Source organism: Delphinus delphis, chromosome 5, assembly GCF_949987515.2.
Source record: "Delphinus delphis chromosome 5, mDelDel1.2, whole genome shotgun sequence".
NCBI classification, from domain to species: Eukaryota; Metazoa; Chordata; class Mammalia; order Artiodactyla; family Delphinidae; genus Delphinus; species Delphinus delphis.
Window position 1 is genome coordinate 67,854,982 of NC_082687.1, and position 17,781 is coordinate 67,872,762.

The window sequence follows — 17,781 nt, forward strand, 5'->3', positions numbered from 1 at the left end:
ACCGAAAAGACCAGGAGTGGCATGATAAACAGAACAAGAAAGCCCATTTTGACACAGCCCTGAAGCCCAACCCTTTTGGAGGCGCTTCTCACGCCAAGGGAATTGCACTTGAAAACGTAATGGTTGAAGCCAAACAGCCAATTTCTACCATCAGGAAGTCATGGTTCAGCTCATCAAGAATGGCAAAAAAAATCACAGCCTTTGTACCCAATGATGGTTGCTTGAATTTTATCGAGGAAAATGATGACGTTTCAGTTGCTGGATTTGGTCGCAAAGGTCATGCTGTTGTTGACATTCCTAGAGTCCACTTTAAGGTTGTCAAAGTAGCCGACATCTCTCTTTTGGCCCTATACAAAGGCAAGAAGGAAAGACCAAGCTCATAAATTTTGATGGTGAAAGCACAATAGTAATAAATTTTCATATGCCAAAAAGTAATAAATAAAATAACAAAAAAGGTCTGGGGCTTCCCTGGTGGCGCAGTGGTTGAGAGTCCGCCTGCCAATGCAGGGGACGTGGGTTCATGCCCCAGCCCAGGAAGATCCCACATGCCGCGGAGCGGCTGGGCCCGTGAGCCATGGCCGCTGAGCCTGTGCGTCCGGAGCCTGTGCTCCACAACGGGAGAGGCCACAACAGTGAGAGGCCCGCGTACAGCAAAAAAAAAAAAAAAGGTCTGATTTGCCTTCTTCATGCAATCAGCCTAGTGTCTGTTCCATATGTATATCAAGTTCATGGAGTTTTAGAATTAAAAGGGATCTTAGAAACCCAAGGGATCCAGTTATTTAGTTAGGCAGCTCCCCCAGTTCTCTCATTTTACAAATGAGTAAGTGACATACCCAAGGTCAAGTTATTGCACGGACAAAACTAGACCAGTCTCTTGATTTCTAGTTCATGCCTTAAAATGTACACTTTCAAGTATGCAGTGCTCTATAAATATCAATTAGGACAAGTTTATTCACAATGTTGTTCAAGTTTACTATATCCTTACTGACTGTCTACTTGCTCTATCAATTATTGAGAGGTGAAATCATCAAATATAATTGTGGATCTACTTTTTTTAATGTACATTTAAAAATATTTCCTAATTCTGAATTTTCTCTCTTTTAGACTGACTTTCCATCAACCTGATCTAAATTAAAACACTTTTCTGCATGGACAGGAACAGCAGAAAGGAATCGATAAGTAATACAGAGTTGTCCCCAAACTCTGGCACCTCCTGGAAACAGAAGGGATTACAGTGAGATGTGGAAGAGTCCCCATGCAGCTAAGGACCCCTGCAAGGGGCCCCAGCACTGTGCTCACGTGATCATCCATTTACACAAAATTTTCAAAAGTAAGATGTTTTAACCACAGTTGCTTTAGATAGCTGTCCCTTTCCACTCCAACTTCGTGTCTATCACATTTCCCTCATATCGAAGGCATTAGAGTGACTGCAGGCAGTTATGGTTCCTGCTGAGGAGAAATTGGGGAGGGTGGGGAATGTATCAGCTGCAGTTTTGCAAGTTGTTTTCCAAAGTTTCAGTAAAACAAATGAGAAGTGACAAACATCATTTGATTTGTCATTTATTTTATTAAAGAACTGAAAGAAAAGATTTTTTTCCAACGTTATTGAGGTACAATCGACCAAGCTGTATAAATTTAAGGTGTACAACATGGTGATGTAATATACATATCTACTGTGAAATGATTTTCACAATAAAGTTTGCTAACACACCCATCACCTCACATAGTTACCATTTTGAAAGAAAATTCGGATTAAAAAATTAGTGGAACAAAAGTGGTTACTATGAAGAATGAAACCAAGAGAAATCAGTCTGACATTGAAAAGCAAATTGTGACCAAAAAATTTCAGATCATACCAAAAGCAGTAATTCATCAAGAGGAAGAGACGAATTTCAAATAGAAGTAATAAATAGGTTTTTGGATTGTTTGATGATCCCATTAAGGGAGGGAAGCGAAAATACCTTTAATTGGAACAATATTTAGATATCATGCCAATTTGACATGAAGTGCTGCCATCTAAAAAAAAAAAAATAACAGAAATCATACCACTACAAGGGGGACATAGAGATAAACTGGTTAATAAGTGCTATCAGTTTCAAAGAGTACTCAAGATTACACATTATACAAGAAAGTTAGAAAATGTCCTGAAATCTCATACATGGATCATAGAAATTTCCCCAAATTTGACCACCAGCCTAAAATGCACACAACACTACAAATGGATTGTGAAGTTGAAAGAAATTCTTCTCAACTATCAACAGTAAAAAAATTTGATGAACCATGGTCAAGGAAAATCTGAATTATCTTTCTATTCCCACCATAGAAAATATTACAAAATTGGTTTTTTTACTAAGAGACAAAGAATTTTTTAATGCAGGGAAAAAGATTGTTAGGGAGGTGTGTGAGAGAGCTAGTTAATAAAAAATATTTTAGTTTCCTGGATTATGTGGTGTCAGCATTTTGAAATTTGTAACCTGTTATTTCTTTTCTCATTCAAAAACAGATATTCTCTTCCATATCTGATTTTGTGTTTCTAATTTTTTATTCTTTCATCTTAAAGAGGGTCCCCCAAACTGAATAAGTTACAGGTCGCACAAAACCAGGACTTGGCCAGGATGTAAGTTAAAATAGCAAGGTATTTTCTTAATTAGAAGAAATTGGGCTATCTTTTTGCAGCCTTTGGGGAGCACAAAATCTGAAGCTGACCGGTGTGGTCATGGAGCTGTGGGTTGTCCTGGGCCTTGACCAGCAGGGGACAGTGAAGTAGAGCAATTCCAAATAACAGACTGCATTGCCATCAAAGCTAACAACAAAATAAAAGGTTATTTTTGCATACTGCCTGGGGCCAGAGGTTTTACTTTGGTGCTTTGGAATATTTTAGAGGACAAATGTTTTAAGAAAGATGTGAAGCATAAACATAGCTTCCCTATACAGTTAAAATAAATCAAAAGAGCCAGATAATTAATTGCATGAAGACACCCCTCCATCCCCAGTATTATAATTATTTATTTGGTTATACTGTTATGAGCACTGTGCTTCAGAATTTTACTACACCAAAATGAGTTTCTCCTAAAGAGTGTCTTCTTCCTTATTACCTTGCAGGAGAGTCCATTGTTTTTCTACTTAAGAACTGCCTCTTCTAATCTTGAAAAAGCAAATATTAATTTGCAGGTCTGTTTCATGCAAAATTAAAAGAATTTCATGTTGGTGAAGAACAGACAAAGCAATCATAGCAGTAACACGGGCTGGTGGCAGGTGGAAAGGTCATGGTTAGTTAAACCCCAGGGTCCTTTCCAACACTGATGCCCAAGATCCTTGGCGTAACTATTCACAATAACAGCTAATACCTCCATGGGGCTGACTCTATGCCAGGCATTATACCAAGTTCTTCATATTGTCTTATTAACTCAGGTAATGCTCACAACAATCCATCACTATTGTAGCACTATTACTACTCTTGTTTTCAGATGAGGAAACTGGGCCACAGAGAGGTTAAACCACTGACTAAGGTTGCACAGCAAATGACAGAGGTGGGCTTTGAGTCTCAGCAGCCTGGCTCAGAATTGAGGCACTTGGCCACCTGCTACAGCCTTTTGCTACAAGTCCAGGCCTATCTTTCTCCCTCCCGAAGAGAACATCATTATAAAGCGATCAGTAGGACATACCCCAAGAACAGCAATGTTGCAATACTCCGGTCTTTTAAAAGTGGTAGAAAGGATGCTGCTACTAAGTTGGATTCTCCGCTCCATGTTAGGAAAGCTGCATTGCCCACGAGTGGAAGAGAGAGAACTGTGCTTCACCCACTTTTCTCCTCTGGTGACTGACGAAGGCAGATGCCACTTCACAAACTTCCCACAGGACCACACTAAGATTTCTCTCTACTCTGTACTCCCCTCAAGTTATACAGTCTCTCGTCTCATTGCTGTGAAACTCTGAAAGAATCGACTGTACTGTCTTTTCCTAATCATTCACTCACTCTTCACTCCTCACCCTGGCTTCTGCCCCATCCGTTCTCTGGCAGCTGATCTCAGTGAGGTCACTGAAAACCTTCAATCAGCCAACTCCATCTCCCCCCAGACTCTTCCCTTGGCCTCCATAAGCCTTCTCTGGGTATCCTGGTACCTCTCTGCCTTCCTTCCTTAGCCTCCATTGCTGACTTCCCCTCCTCTGCCTTGCCCCTCTCCTCTCTTCTCTTCTCCTTCTACACCCCTCCTTGGCTCTCCCATCATCTGGCCCTGTCTCTTAGAGACCAGTGGTTTCCAACACTTTCTTGTTCCAGCCAGTCTCCTTTGTGCTCATCTCATATTTCCTGCCGTCCATTATACATCTTTCGTTGGATGGCTCTACTCAAAATGTCCAAAATATTATCTTCTGCCCACCAACTGCATTCCTTTTCTTATTTACCCTGTTTTAGTTAATGACATCATCCAAACCGAAACTGGATATCCCAGCACCATCGTGCATCCCTTCCCGTCCCTCAGATCCGTCTGGTCAGTGAATAGTGGTGACATGTTTCCAGGCCTCTTTCCCCTGGGTCTCCATTTCCACGGCCCCTGTTCAGTCTCAGATCTACTCATCCTCATCAGCTCTGTACAATAGCGTTTCTTAACTTGTCTATCAGTCTACTTTCATAGCCACTGTCCCCATTCCCACCCCCTAACTTCCACTCTATCACACTTACTTTGTTCCTAAAATAAAGACTGATGACATTATTCTCATACCTTAAGATCTTTGGTGGCTTCCCACTAGGAACAGCATATATTCCTTAGAATGTCATTTAGGGATGGCTGCAGTCCAGTCCCAACTTGTGTGTCTAAGTTCCCCTCAGGCTACAATGCCCACTCTGCTCCCTCACTACACACCCTAGACTTTAGCCACCCATCTGGACAGGGCAAAGAACAGAAGTTTGTTAGGCAGACAGCCTGGGGGTCAATAAGTAAATCTCCCAACTTCTAGCTATGTGACTTTAGAAATATGATCTCAGCTCTCTGACGCTCAGTGTCTTTATCTCCAAAATGGCTCTAATGATCCTTTTTCAACAAAGATGCCTGGGCACTAAACAAACATTTAGAGAGTGTCTACTATGTACCTAAGGTTGAGCTGAGAACTCAATAAATATTAGTTCCTTTTTTCTACACCTGCTTCTTCCTCACCTTTGTTAATGCAGTTCTTTCTACCTAAGCAGACCTTTCCCACCCCCTCCCCGAATCCTTCAAGGCCAGGTTGTGATGTTAGTGAAGGTTCAAGGGAAGGCCCATCTTGCCTCCCTTGGGGGACTTGGACCAGTTATTTACAGTGTATTTTGTTAGCTTTCTAATGGATTCTTTCCTCCTCCAGACTAGGAGCTCTTTGAAAGTAGGAATGGTATCTTATGTATCTTTGCATCTTATGCATCTAAATATGTACATAAATACATTCAAGAGGAAAAACTTAGTGTTATCTATTGTTATCAAGATGTTATAACTCTTAGCATGATTTTCTGGATATTAATTACAGATATACCCTGTGTTGAAATGTCCCAGACATTTTCAAATTGCCTTTCATATTGTGCTGAATAACTTTTTTGCTTTGGTACAATAAAACCCTGTGAATTTGACATATGAAGTGTTTGAGAAAATACACGTAAATGAACCATGTTTGGATTTTCTAATATTTATATTAAGAAATGGTATTAGTTAGCTAGGAAACAGCCTTTTAATGTTTGTGTATTATTTTGAATAAATCGTTTTGAATTAATGATGTTTAACTATGCTTGTCTCTGTTATTATTATACACCTTTCTGTTACTTGCTTTGTTTTGTTTTTGCTGTCTCCCCACTCCCCACTAGAATGTAAATGTTCAAAAAGGCAGGAATCTTGTCTATCTTGTTCACTGCTATGTCCCCAGAGTCTAAAACAGTGTTTAGTAACATTTGTTGCTAGATGATGAATAAATGAATGTATGCTATACTTTAATTTTTAATAGAAAGTAAATTATTAAAATGTAAAATATGTGCACCAATATATTTAAGATACTGGTTGAATTATAATCTAGACGGTTCAATATTCATAGATATCTACCTACGTATGACCCACAAACACCTCAAGATCTCATGTCTTGTGTCTATTTGAGTTTCCAACCCACATCCTACAGCCAGACCCTTTTCCACACTCCTTTGGACCCAAATTCCACCCCCATTCCTTTCATGTTTTGAAGACATTCTTGCTTTTTTCCTTACTTGGAAGTTTGAGACATCTGATGTGAGCTTCTGAACTTCCTTCTTTTTTTTTTTTTTTTTTTTTGCGGTACGCAGGCCTCTCACTGCTGTGGCCTCTCCCGTTGCGGAGCACAGGCTCCGGACGCGCAGGCTCAGCGGCGATGGCTCACGGGCCCAGCTGCTCCGAGGCATGTGGGATCTTCCCGGACCGGGGCACGAACCCGTGTCCCCTGCATCGGCAGGCGGACTCTCAACCACCGCGCCACCAGGGACGCCCCCTTCTTGTTTATTTCAAACTTAACTCCTCATTAACTTGACTCATGGTTCCCTTTGCATGCCTCACACCACTTCACCTCTGCACATTTCCTCTTTTCCTAGAATTCTCTTTCCAGCTCTACAGGCCTGATTCCTACTTCTCCTTCACTGCCTTCCACAGAAACCGTTTTCTCCATGAAGCCTACTTAGGTCTCTCCAGCCAGAATTAACCCCTACCTCACCTGACCTTTCTCAGCACTTTATGTGTATCTCTTTTAAGACATCCTAACAAAAATAAGGGCTGCTTTGTGCAAAGCACTGCAGGTGTTCTGGAACCAGAACGTGGGTCCAACCCATGAAGGAGTGTAGTCCAGTTGATGACTATGAAGCAGAATTATCAAGAACGTCTTAGATCCCTTCTTAGAATACAAGCTACCTAAAGCAAGTCTTTGGTTTTCCCACCTTCATAGGCCGCAGAGCATCCCCTATGGTACCATGCACTGAGTAAATGCATGTTCTAGGTTAAGAAAATGCTGCAAAATACTGCTTGCCTGCTCTTCATACAACATTGTCTGGAAAGGAAGTCCTCTACCATCATTCCCAGAATAAGGTAAGTTTCCTTATGATCAGTCAGCAGATACAGATGAGAAAGCTGTAGCTAAAAAAAGAGGTTGTTCCTTCTTGTTTCTTTAAATTAGCCTGGAAGAAATGGAGACTGGAGCAGAAAAGGGGAAAGAGGTGAAGGACATCATAGTTAAGATGTGCTAAAATCAGGAGAACCCAGAGCAGGCAGACAATTATTTTTCATAAGAGAGAGAGAGAGAGAGAGACAATATAAATGAGAGAAAGAGGAGTGGGGAAAGAAAAGGAGAGGAGGGGAGAGGAGAGGAGACACCTTTCTGTTAGAAGCTAACTAGAAGTTTTGTTGTGTTTTAAATAAGGAAGATAAGTGGATTTTTAATGCTTTCTTAATATATGCTACAGTGTGGATGAACCTTGAAAACATTATACTAAGTGAAAGAAGCTGGTCATAAAAGGCCACGTATTATATGATTCTATTTATATGAAGAGTCCAGAACAGGTAAATCTATAGAGACAGAATGTAGATTTGTGATTGCCAGGGGCTGGTGTGGGGGAGGGAGGAAATGGGAGTGACCACTAATGGGTTATGGGGTCTTTTTCTGGGGTGATGTAAATGTTGTGGAATGAATGTTGATGGTTGGACTATTTTGTGACTATACTAAAAAAAACTCTAATTGTACATTTTAAGAAGGAGAGGCTATTTCTTTTTTATTGAAGTATAGTTGATTTCCCATATTGTGTTAGTTTCAGGTGTACAGCAAAATGATTCAGTTATACATATATATGTATATATCTATATTCTTTTTTGGGATTCTTTTCCATTATATTTTATTACAAGATATTGAATATAGCTCCCTGTGCTAGACAGTAGGTCCTGTTGTTTATCTATTTTATATATAGTAATATGCATCTGTTAATCCCATATTCTCAACTTATCCCTCCTCTGCCTTTTCCCCTTTGTTAACCATAAGTTTGTTTTCTATGTCTTTGAGCCTGTTTCTGTTTTGTGAATAAGTTCATTTGTATCATTTTTTTAGATTCCATATATAAGTGATATCATATAATATTTGTCTTTCTTTATCTGACTTACTACACTTAGTATGATAATCTCTAGGTCCATCCATGTTGCTGCAAATGACAAGATTTCATTCTTTTTTATGGCTGAGTGATATATATATATATATATATATATATATATATATATATATATATATATACACCACATCATCTTTATTCATTCATCTGTTGATGGACACTTAGTTTGTTTCCATGTCATGGCTATTGTAAATAGTACTGCTGTGAACACTGGGGTGCATGTATCTTTTTAAATTAGAACTTTTGTCTTTTCCAGATATATGCCCAGGAGTGGGACTGCAGGATCATATGGTAGCTCTATTTTCAGTTTTTTGAGAAACCTCCATACTGTTCGTCACAGTGGCTTTATGAATTTACATTCCCACCAGCAGTGTAGGAGGGTTCCCTTTTCTCCACACCCTCGCCAGCACTTATTATTTGTACTTTTTTTTTAATAAATTTATTTATTTTTGGCTGCGTTGGATCTTTGTTGCTGCGCGGGCTCTCTCTAGTTGCGGTGAGCAGGGGCCACCCCTCACTGTGGTGCACGAGCCTCTCATTGCGGTGGCCTCTCATTGTGGTGGCTTCTCTTGTTGTGGAGCACGGGCTCTGGGCACGCGGGCTTCAGTAGCTGTGGCGCACGGGCTTAGGTGCTCCAAGGCATGCGGGAATCCTCCCAGACCAGGGCTCGAACCCGTGTCCCCTGCATTGGCAGGCAGATTCTTAACCACTGCGCCACCAGGGAAGCCCCTATTTGTACATTTTTTTGACGATGGCCATAAAGAGACTGTTTCTAACAACTTTGTTATCTGTCCAAACAACTGGGTACAACCTAAAAGTCTAACATTAGGAATGATTAAATCATGGTACATTCCTCCAAATGGAAAAAATCTTTTTTGAGGGAATATAGAGTAACGTGGGATAATGCTCATGAAACTATCATAGATGGCCAAAGAAGATACAAAACAGTTTACAAAGTATGATCCCAACTTTATCAAATATATGCATGGGTAAGTGGAGAGAAGTCTAGAAGGAAATGCTCAAAATATTTACAGAAGTAGAATTACAGGCTTAGCAAGCTTTTGTATATGATTTTTTAGAAATCCCTTTAAGTTGAATAGAGCTTTTCATGCACAGTAAAGTAAAAAGGTTAAAGGTTAAAAATGTAAATGTTGGATGGGCTCAGTACTACACACTTGTTATGCCACAGGTCACAAATACTGGTCATGATCTAGCTGACTGTAAAGACGGTCAATCCAATGGCTATTGACCAGTCCTCTGCCTCTGATCTCTTGTGCCTCTGGTCTAGTGTTTCCCAAACTTCAGTCATTCACATGCCATCTTCAGGATTTGCTTATCCACCTATTCTATTATTTAATTTTCTCTTTAAATTAACTCACTTTTTCTTCCTAAATAAAGGTATTTTAAGAGAAAAATTTATATTATACAGCAGTTCTTGAATTCACAGTTGAATATAATGATTAACATTTTAAAATGTACCCATGTACCTAGGGATTATATATGAAACATTTAAGGGACAATGAATGAGCAGCAGTGCTCTGTTGGTTCTTACTACTTGAGTGCCAGCCCTGCACAGCCCACCTAAGATCATCCTGTGTATCCCCAGTAGTACCCAGCCATACATGAGCCCCAGAACACGTCCTGCTCTTTCACATTTCCGTTCCTTTGCTTGTACTCTTCCATTCCTTGCAGCTACAGGGCCCTTCCACAGCCATCTAACTCCATCTGTCAAAATCCTACAGAGCTCAAATGCTTTCTCCTCCATGAGGTCATCCCACATCCTTCTGGATCACAAGTAGCCTCTCCCCCCTCCTCCCTCCCATAGCCTTTTGCCTCTACAGGGTATTAAAGTGTATCACAGTTATTTTCATGCCTGACTTCACTCCCTTACAACCTGAGGATGTTTCCAAAAGCGATCCTGCCTGACCAAACTCCCCTGCCCTGTCCCATGTCTAGTCCGATGTCCAGCCCAATCCCTTGCATCATTTAATAATGTCTCTTGAACTCAACTTAATATGCAAACTGTTCCCTACCTATTCCACAATATCTCAGGTTTTAAAAAATGCAAATTAGCCCTAGGACATACATTTATTGACTTGTCATTTGCCCAGAGATACCTGTATTGGAATGTCTTCCAAAACTTTGCACCTGCTTTGCCGGCCACCCCATTGTGTTGTTCCACTGGATTGCATTTCGGGGCCTGGATGGAATGTTTCAAAAGACAAGGAAAGTGTGGGGAATTGAAGGATCCATCAATCTTCTCTGCCAACAAGTTGCAACTAGCACTCCATGTAAAAGATGCCAAGAGGGAGAGTCCCTTGTGAGTCAACCATGGTGCCCATGAAAACAAGGGAAAAACATTTCCAGATGTTTGGCTACCAGGAAACGGCACCGTCATTCTCTCTTAATTTCTGATATAGCTGGAAAGGCCATAAAGCACTTTGCAAATTTATTTCTTGGGCTTTCAGCCACGTTAAACTTTTACCCTTTGTATTGTCCCTTCCCAGTTAAAAACTATGAAACCCAGCTCTAATTAGGCCTCCATAAAGGGACATGACATTTATTCAGAACTTCTTAAATGTGCACCTGCCTCAGAGTGGAAAAAATTCCAAAATCAACATAAGCAAATCCACCATCCTTCTTAGTGTCGAACACTTTAAAGAGAAGTTCCAGATGGGAAACTGAATTTCAATTAATTCCCCTTAAGATTCTTTTGCTTTGGTTCTTACTGCCACCATCAACCTCAGTAGCTGTCGCGGTCTGCCCCTTTAAGGACCTGGTTTATGCTTATGCAAAATATGTTTCCTTACTCCTTAGCACAGTTAGGATAGAATTTTCAAGAAGACTTTACAAAGTGCCAAAGGGCATATGAGGGAAGTAAATACAAAAAACATAAGAAACAGTCTTGTTCAGTGGTTTGCAAACGGGCTTCCCTGGGGGACATCCAGCAATGTCTGCAGACATTTTTTATTGTCACAATTGTAGAGATGCTATTGGCATCTCATGAGTAGAGCATTCCATTGCTCCCTGCCACAGTACCTACTAACCCTCCTACAATGCTCAGGACAGCCCCTTGCGGCAAAGAATTATCTGGGCCAAAACGTCTATAGTGATGAAATTGAGAATCCCTGGTAACCGGTTAAGAGCCAGGAGAAAGAAGAAATCCCAGCCTTTTGGAGTCAGAGTGTAGCTATCTCGGATGGCAATTAGAATAAGATAGGGCTAAGGCTCAGAAAGTGGCCATATATGAAAGGTGTCATGTAAAGACTTTGTCACAATCTCTTCCCAGTCATCTTGACACCTCTGTGGTCAAGTCCAAGAGAAAGAAAGATCACCGTTCTCTTACCCACCTACGCTTCTCCCACCCAATTCTGCAATAGAGGCCTTTTACCTAGTTGAGGACACAATGAACTCTCTTATCCTTCAGGTCTGACCTCACTCTGTATACATGACTGTGGCTTTACCCTGATATCCAACAGCATAAACACACATCACACAAAACAATCACCATAGCATTCATACAGCACCGATGCTCCCTGCATGGCCCAAGCAAGCCACTCGGGTACAAGTAGCATCCAACACTGACAGTTCTAGCAGCTGGCCCAAATATTGTCATGGATAGGAAGTCATCCATCCAACAAGTGCTGGCGCCAGGCTCTATGCTAAGTGCCGGAGACAGCACACTGAACAAGATGGAGATGGAAAAATGAATCGATAAGTTGGCAATTATAGTGAACTGTGTGCTGGGCACAATGCTGTCTGCTTTAAGTACACAATTTCAAATGATTATAACCATCATGCCATGAGTTGGGGACTTCAAAGTTGAGAAAATAGGATCGGAGAGGTCAGATAACTTTTCCGTGCTTTTCTTCAATTGTGGAAGCAAGATTCAAATCCAAGTCTGTTTGAAGCCACATGCCAAGTTCCTAACTCCTTCAGGGGTGTACATCAAGAGGTATTTTTAGAGCCCAAGCCCCTTACTCTCTTCTGCCCCCTGTCTGGTTAGCACAAATTTTACATCCCTTCAGTGACAACGGCAGAAAGGAAAGTGAGAGTGGGAGAGGGATGCTGACTCTTGCTTCTCCTGGCTCCTCTTATAAACGCATTTGTTCATTCACACTAAGTGTTTTTTGCACCTGCGGTTGTATCCAGAGGGTGAGATGGAAGGCCTTCTCCCACATGTACCCACACCTGCTATCTTGCCACCACAGCAGAATAATGCTGGGAGAACCAGAAGATAAGAAATGAAAATGTCTTTAAGTGGTGACCAGACCCAGACAAGAGAAGGCACTAATATATCAGACAAGAGGAGAAAATGACAGGATATAGATCTTAATTATTCCCACAACAAAAAAGAAATGGTAATGCTGTGACACGGTAGAGAGGTTAGCCAGTGCTACCAGTGGTAATCACATTGCAATATGTAAGTGTATCAAATCAACACTTTGTATACCTTAAACTTACACAATGTTATATGCAAATTATATCTCAATTTTAAAAATAGAGTATAGAATAGAAATAGCCAGAAAACAAACTTATTAAATGTAACCCAAGATAGGGTTTCAAACCTCCATCTTCAAAAATGATCCAACATTTGTGATACATGGAGCCCAAAGGTCTGTACCCTGATCAAAATCCCAACCATGTCATAGTCAGGAATGGTTAATCCTGTCATATGGACCCACCCAAGATGGTACAATTGTTTTCCTGTATTTGGGAAAATGCCTTTCAACACTGGAAAAGATTAGAATTGAATAGCGATGAAGAAGCAAATCAAAGCCATATAACTCATAATTTTATATTCACCTTTGGAATCAGTTTTGTAATAATCAAGGTTATTTAAAGGGCTAGAGAACATGGAAGATTAGAAAATCTGGTGGCTTATCTTGTGAACTCAGTTTGAAAGGTATAATTGGTTTTTGACTTCTAATTTTAAGTGGAAAAACAAAAGAAACCTTGAAGAAATATTTAACCAGCATTGTAATATTTAAGAGAACAAAAAGATAACTATATTTATAAATTTAATTTACTTAATACATGAGAGTTATCTAAGTACTTAGAAAGGTTTTGCTTTTTAGGTCATAAATTTGCCTTGTTGGGCACTTGAAACACTTAAGAAAATTAAATATATTAAATGTACAAATGCAATTTAAAATATTTAAGGGAATTTAATTAAGTTTATAAGTGTGACCAATGTGCGGGGGATTTAATCTGTTCAAATTGAGTTAATCTACCGTTAATCTGAGAACGAAGATGACTCTTCTTGTTTTAGTAGGCTTATTAAAAAGTCTAACAAGATTTCTAAATTTAATATAAAGGCTTAAGAAAACTAAGTTTTAATTTTTATAATTTAAATGTTTGTAATTTCAGGTGCTTCCCTGGTGGCACAGTGGTTAAGAATCCACCTTCTAAGGCAAGGGACACGGATTCGAGCCCTGGTCCGGGAAGATCCCACCTGCTGCGAAGCAACTAAGTCCGCGCGCCACAACTACTGAGCCTGCGCTCTAGAGTCCGCGAGCCACAACTACTGAGTCCGTGCACCACAACTACTGAAGCCCGAGCGCCTAGAGCCCGAGCTCGTCAACAAGAGAAGCCACCACAACGAAGAGCAGCCCCCCCTCGCCGCAACTAGAGAAAGCCCACGTGCAGCAACAAAGACCCAATGCAGCCATAAATAAATAAATAATAAATAAATTTATTTTAAAAATAAAATAAAATAAATGTTTGTAATTTCAAATAGAAAAGAAAAAGTCTTTTCTAGACAAAAAAAAAAAAAATAGAGACCCCCTCTTTGAGCATTAAAAAATTCAGGTGACAGATCATAATGACTAGAAGTCCCCAAACTTTTTCAAGGACTCTGGAAGGATGGGTGGCAGTTGATGTTGTCTATTGTAAACACACATTTGCTTCGACATCTTATATATTAGTGTTAAAAGTAAAATTTGCACCCCATTCCACAATACATTTTTAATATGAAAATATTTTCAGGGGCCTCCGCATGTAGACCTGTATGTCAGCCAGTGTCACCTGAAGGAGTTAACATAATTCCATCCCCAAAAGATGATGTATGGAATGTTGTACAGATTTATTATGGTTATAGTTTCCACTATGACTTTTGTAATATCCAAATAGCTCAAGAACACCATTACCACTTTCAAACCCCTAGATTTCTTCAAATATTTTCCCTAAAACCTTCCAGAAAAGGTGACATTCCTAGAAGATACACCATGCTCATCCTATAGTTTTATACACTTCCTGACATTCTGCTATGTCCCTCCAGGGGGACAAGTACCCTCACTGGAGAAGCAGGAGCTAAGTCCACCAGCCTGGCTCTGATGGAGAGCATCACTCATATGCTCTCCAAAGACCCACCCCTTCCTCGCTTCATTTTGGGACATATCGGAACATGCCCTGGCAGGTAGTCTCTAGCCAGCCACCTACCGCTCTCATCCCTCTCTCTCCAACCCAGGGTTTCTATTGTCAGAAAGCTGTCCCTTTCAGGCTCCTTAGACCTTGGATCTTTTCTTAGGGCAAAGGGGGAGTTGATAATAAGTCAGCCCTCTCCCACCATTCCCATCTCCAGCCACTGTCTTGAATCCTTCAAATGAGATCAGACTTCCCTGGCCGTATTGGAAATCTCCTGTGCTGGTTATTAAGGTACTGCTTCTTAGCTCCAAACCCACCCTTTCACAACCTGCTCTGTGATGCTGTGGTTGGACTCTGCACACAGTCTTTTCCTTCTGCCTGCTTGCTCCCCTACTGGGTTCTGCCAACAGGGGGTATTAAAGAGACTGTGAGCCTAGCAGTGGCCGTTTGCCCCAGCAGCAGTAGCTGTTCCAGACTCCAGCTTTTCCAACGTGCCCAGAACCTGCCTCATTTTACCACTTCAGTGGTGCCAGCACCACTTGGGCTTCTTCCTTAGAGACCTGCATCCCAGCTCCAAGAGGTCCCTCCTCTGAATTTCTAGATTTCGCTAATCCCAACCTCTTCTTTTCTTCCCACGGTTCTAAGTGGTCAGTACTTCCTGTAGTTATTATCTGTTTACACCAGTGTTCCCTTTTGCCCCTTCAGCCCTCCAACACCTATTCTGTACATTATATTTCCTCTGTTGTAATAGCCAATGTGGCTTCTCTTTTCCTGGCTGGATCCTGACTAACTCCACTCTCTGTTGTCCACCCTTGTTGCCCCCATTAACAGAGTCTCGACACAGCCCTACAATGTGCAAGGAAGAGGAATTCCAGGCTCAGAGTGCACCCTGAGTCTCTGCTCACCTGGGTTCCACGGTGTGCTGGCACTGGGCAGGCAAGCCAGTGAGTAGCTTGGTGCTCTATTGTTTGTTTCAAAGTCAGAGGAAGTACTTTCTATATATCTTTAAGGTACACAAGAAATTTTTCATTCAAAAATCTATATATTCAATTTGGAAGAATCACTATGAAGAATCTTGTAAAAGTCCTAGAGTTCATATTGTAATAATGATTCAGTCCTGTGTATGTTATGTTTATACCTGAATTGGGCCTTCCCACCCCAAGAACTCCCATGAGGGAGGCATGGGGGGCATATCATCTCCATTTAACTGGGAAGAACTTAAGGGGACATTCCCTTTCTTGCCATGCTCTCACCTAGAACAACTAGTCGCAGAACCGAGTCTATTTCTTCTCTGTTCTGTCTCCAGGATATGCTTAATGCAATAATTTTTGTATTAATTTTCTGTTACTGCATAACAAACACCACAAATTCAGTGGCTTAAAAGAATATCCATTTATCAACTCACTGTTCTGTAGGTTTAAATGTCTCACATGATGAGGCTAGGCTCCCTGATCTTAAAGGGTTCATGTAGTGGCTTCCCTGGTGGTACAGTTGTTGAGAGTCCGCCTGCCGATGCTGGGGACGCCGGTTCGTGCCCCGGTCTGGGAAGATCCCACATGCCGCGGAGTGGCTGGCCCCGTGAGCCATGGCCGCTGGGCCTGCGCGTCCAGAGCCTGTGCTCTGCGACGGGAGAGGCCACGGCAGTGAGGGGGCCCCGTACGGGAAAAAAAAAAAAAAAGAGTTCATGTAGTTAGGTCAGGCCCACCTAGACAATTTCTCTACCTTAAGGTCCACTGTGCCATATAATGTAATCTAATCACTAGAGCAAAATCCACCAATTTACAATCCTGAGATTATGCAGGGCATGTACACCAGGGGCAGGAAGCCTTGGCCACTTCTTAGAATTGTACCTAACACAAGATTTTTTTTTGTTTTTTCCATAGTGTTATCTGCAGACCCCTGCATCGGAATAACTTAAAATACTCATTAAAAATGAAGAATCTCGGGCTTCCCTGGTGGCGCAGTGGTTGAGAGTCCGCCTGCCGATGCAGGGGACGCGGGTTCATGCCCCAGTCTGGGAAGATCCCACATGCCGCGGAGCGGCTGCGCCCGTGAGCCATGGCCGCTGAGCCTGCGCGTCCGGAGCCTGTGCTCCGCAACGGGAGAGGCCACAACAGTGAGAGGCCCGAGTACCGCAAAAATAAATAAATAAATAAATGAAGAATCTCTGATCACAGCACAGACCTCTGACTGGGGGGATTGGGTCCAGGAATATGCACTTTACTTCTCAGATGACTCTGATGCTCACTCAATTTGGAGAATTCAAAAATTTGAGATTACCATTTTATCATCAGTCTAGGTTAGAACACAACACCTGCTAGGGAAGTGAGAGCTACGTGTACTCTAGTGGGTGGTGTGATGCGCCACCCAAATGCCCCCCATTAGGACCTAGGCACCTATTTTCCCAGCCACTGAATGCTGGTTCCTGACAACTCCCAGCTGAGTCCCTCTCCAGGAATTGCCTTTTTTGAAGGGGGCTGCCTGGCCCAGGTCCTCTCCTTGAGCAGCCCATTTCCAATGACTTGTTCATGGGGGGCACAAAGACCCACCCCTTCCTCGCTTCATTTTGGGACATATCGGAAGGGCCAGCCCAACTTCAGCTCTCCCCCTGAGGTCAGCTGAGGCCTCTGTTGTAACTGCAGTTCAACCTCGACTCCCCTACCCTGCTTCCTTCACTCCATCACAGGCGTTCTTTTTTTTTTTTTTTTACATCTTTATTAGAGTATAATTGCTTTACAATGGTGTGTTAGTTTCTGCTCTACAACAAAGTGAATCAGTTATACATATACAGACCACAGGCGTTCTGAGAACACTCCGCAAGCAACTCCTGCCCCCAAATCTCCATCTCAGTCTGTTTCTGGGAAGCTGGACCAAGGTAGTCTTACATATAGTATGTTGGAGATCTGTAGCTCTATTTCAAATCTTATCCCCAGTCTGTCCATTTCTCTCCTTCTCCACTGCTACTGCTCTCGGCCAAGCCACCACTTCTGTCCTGGTCATCTCTGTCTGCTGTCACCACCGCGCCTCTTCCCCCTCACCCCGTCACATTCCACACTCTACACAGCAACCCCAGAGAATTATAACCACCCCTGATCCTTTGTTTGCTGTCTATTTCTTCCATTAGAATGTAAGCTTGAGGAGGGCAGGGTCTGTTTTTTTGTGGTTGTAATTGTTCACCACTATATCCCTGCCATAAAGCAGATATCAATAAATGCTTGTAAAATCAATTAATGGACGAAAGCACCGAACTCCCACTGATGCCAGAAGTCAGCACAAGATACGCACGT

The 17,781-nt window shown here is 41.7% G+C and overlaps 1 long non-coding RNA gene across 2 annotated transcripts in view; it reads right to left on the reverse strand.

Annotated features, from left to right (window-relative positions):
* Window positions 1–222: 222 nt before the first annotated feature.
* The window catches only part of LOC132425984 (uncharacterized), a 48,092-nt gene continuing 30,533 nt past the window's right edge, over window positions 223–17,781 (reverse strand). Inside the window, exon 4 of one of the 2 annotated variants that reach the window (XR_011246483.1) lies at window positions 223–347. This is a non-coding gene — a long non-coding RNA (uncharacterized lncRNA). The remainder of the gene's footprint in view (window positions 348–17,781) is intronic. The other variant, XR_011246482.1, reaches the window with a different exon arrangement.